Here is a 3321-nt window from a genome sequence, read left to right on the forward strand (position 1 = left end):
CCCCCTTTTTTTCCCCTTCCGCTCCTCTGCCCCCTTTTTTTTCTTCTCTCCCCACAGCCGCCCCCGTTCCCCCCTTATTTTTCCTCTTCCGCCCTTCTGCCCCCTTTTTTCTTCTCTTCCCACCGCCCCCATTTTTTCTCTTCCCCCGCCGCCCCCCTTTTTTCCTTCTTTTTGACCCCCTGGTCCCTTTTTTTCTTTTCTTCCCCCTGGTCCCCTTTTCTTCTTCTCTTCCTCACGGCTGCCCCCTTTTTTCTCGTCTTCCAAACGGCCAGCCCTATTTTTTTCCTCTTCCTTCCCAGCCCCCTTTTCCTTCTCTTCTCATTGCTGCCCCCCCTTTTTCTCTTACTTCCTCTACCCCCCTTTTTTTCCTCTTTCGCCCCTCTGCCCCCTTTTTTTCTACTCTTCCCACAGCCGCCCCTCGTTTTTCTCTTCCTCTTCCTTCCCAGCCTCCTCTTTTCCCTCTCTGCCCCTTACCCCCCTTTTTCTTCTCTCCGAATGCCACCTGCTTTTTTCCTTTTATGCCACCTGCTTTTTTCCTTTTATGCCACCTGCTTTTTTCCTTTTATGCCACCTGCTTTTTTCCTTTTATGCCACCTGCTTTTTTCCTTTTATGCCACCTGCTTTTTTCCTTTTATGCCACCTGCTTTTTTCCTTTTATGCCACCTGCTTTTTTCCTTTTATGCCACCTGCTTTTTTCCTTTTATGCCACCTGCTTTTTTCCTTTTATGCCCCCCGCTTTTTTCCTTTTATGCCCCCCGCTTTTTTCCTTTTATGCCCCCCTGCACCCTTTTTTCTCCTCTCTGCCCCTCTGCCCCCCTTTTTTCTCCTCTCTGCCCCTCTGCCCCCCTTTTTTCTCCTCTCTGCCCCTCTGCCCCCCTTTTTTCTCCTCTCTGCCCCTCTGCCCCCCGCTCTTTTACCTTTTCTACCTGTCCAGCCCCCTTTTCTTCTTCTCTTTCGAACGACTGCCCCCCTTTTTTTTTTCCTTTTCCCACGGCCTCCCCCCTTTTTTTTTCTCTTCCCTTCCCCACGGCCTCCCCCCTTTTTTTTTCTCTTCCCTTCCCCACGGCCTCCCCCCTTTTTTTTTCTCTTCCCTTCCCCACGGCCACCCCCCTGCTCCCCTTTATTTTTTTCTTTTCTTCCAGTCCAGCCCCTATTTTTTTCCTCTCTTCTGAACAGCCGCCCCTATTTTTTTCCTCTCTTCTGAACAGCCGCCCCTATTTTTTTCTCTTACCCCCTCTACCCGCCTTTTTTTCTTCTCTCCCCACAGCCACCCCCTTTTTTCCTCTTCTGCCCCTTTCCCCCCCTTTTTTTTTCTCTTCCCCGCCGCCCCCCCTTTTTTTTTCTCTTCCCCGCCGCCCCCCCTTTTTTTTTCTCTTCCCCGCCGCCCCCCCTTTTTTTTTCTCTTCCCCGCCGCCCCCCCTTTTTTTTTCTCTTCCCCGCCGCCCCCCCTTTTTTTTTCTCTTCCCCGCCGCCCCCCCTTTTTTTTTCTCTTCCCCGCCGCCCCCCCTTTTTTTTTCTCTTCCCCGCCGCCCCCCCTTTTCTTTTTCTCTTCCCCGCCGCCCCCCCTTTTTTTTTCTCTTCCCCGCCGCCCCCCCTTTTCTTTTTCTCTTCCCTTCCCCACAGACGCCCCCCTGCTCCCCTGTTTTTTGTTCTTTTCTTCCCGTCCAGCCCCCGTTTTTTCTTCTCTTCTGAACGGCCGCCCCCCTTTTTTTTCTTCCCTGCCACCCCCGCTCTTTTACCTTTTCTACCCATCCAGCCCCTGTTTTTTCTTCTCTTCCGAACGGCCGCCCCCTTTTTTTCTTCTCTTCCGAACGGCCGCCCCCCTCTTTTTTTTCTCTTCCCTTTCCCACAGCTGCCACCCTGCTCCCCTTTTTTTTTTTTCTTCCAGTCCAGCCCCTTTTTTTTTTCTCTTCCTCACAGCCGCCCCTATTTTTTTTCCTCTTTTCTGAACGGCCGCCTCTATTTTTTTCCTCTTCCTTCCCAGCCCCCTTTTTTTCACGGAATCTTCAGAGTTGGAAGGGACCTCTAGAGATCATCTAGTCCGACTCCCCTGCTAGAGCACGATTGCCTAAAGCACATCCCTCAGGGCTGCATCCAGGCGGGTCTTGAAAATCACCAGAGAAGGGGACTCCACAACCTCCCTGGGCAGCCTGTTCCAGTGCTCTGTCACCTTCACCGTAAAGAAGTTTTTCCGTGTATTTGAACGGAACTTCCTATGTTCTAGCTTGTGCCCATTGCCCCTTGTGCTGTCACTGGGAACCAGTGAAAAGAGCCTGGCTCCGTCCTCCTTAAACCCACCCTTTAGATACTTGTAAATAGATACTTTTCTTGTCTTCCCACTGCTGCCCCCCCTTTTTTCTCTTACTGCCTCTACCCCACTTTATTTTCCTCTTCCGCCCTTCTGTCCCTCTTTTTTTTTATTCTTCCTTCCCAGCCACCCCCTTTCTTCCCTTCTCTTCCTCACGGCCGTGCCCCTTTTTTTTTTTTTCTTCCCACAGCTGCGCACCTTTTTTTTCTTACCTCCTCTACCCTACTTTCTTCCTCTTCCGCCCTTCTGTCCCCCTTTTTTCTCTTCCCTTCCCCAACGCCGCCCCCCTTTTTCTTCTACTTCCCCTGCCGCCCCACTTTTTTCCTTCTTTTTGCCCCCCTGCTCCCCTTTTTTCTTTTCTTCCCGTCCAGCCCCCTCTTTTTTCTTTTCTTCCCGTCCAGCCCCCTCTTTTTTCTTTTCTTCCCGTCCAGCCCCCTCTTTTTTCCGCCTCTTCCCGTCCAGCCCCCTCTTTTTTCCGCCTCTTCCCGTCCAGCCCCCTCTTTTTTCCGCCTCTTCCCCCGCCGCCCCCCTTTTTTTTCCGCCTCTTCCCCCGCCGCCCCCCTTTTTTTTCCGCCTCTTCCCCCGCCGCCCCCCTTTTTTTTCCGCCTCTTCCCCCGCCGCCCCCCTTTTTTTTCCGCCTCTTCCCCCGCCGCCCCCCTTTTTTTTCCGCCTCTTCCCCCGCCGCCCCCCTTTTTTTTCCGCCTCTTCCCCCGCCGCCCCCCTTTTTTCTTTTCTACCTGTCCAGCCCCCTTTTTCTTCTCTTTTCGCCCCCCTGCTACCCTTTTTTTCTCACCCTCTCTACCCTCCTTTTTTTTCCTCTTCCGCCCTTCTGTCCCCCTTTTGTTTCTTCTTCCTTCCCCACTGCCGCCTGTCTTTTTTCTACTCTTCCCTTCCCCACTGCCGACCCCCGTTTTTCTTCTTACCCCCTCTGCCCCCCTTTTATTTACCTCTTCCGCCCTTCTGCCCCCCTTTTATTTACCTCTTCCGCCCTTCTGCCCCCCTTTTATTTACCT

This window comes from Larus michahellis, unplaced genomic scaffold (assembly GCF_964199755.1).
Source record: "Larus michahellis unplaced genomic scaffold, bLarMic1.1 SCAFFOLD_317, whole genome shotgun sequence".
In the NCBI taxonomy this organism is placed as follows: domain Eukaryota; kingdom Metazoa; phylum Chordata; class Aves; order Charadriiformes; family Laridae; genus Larus; species Larus michahellis.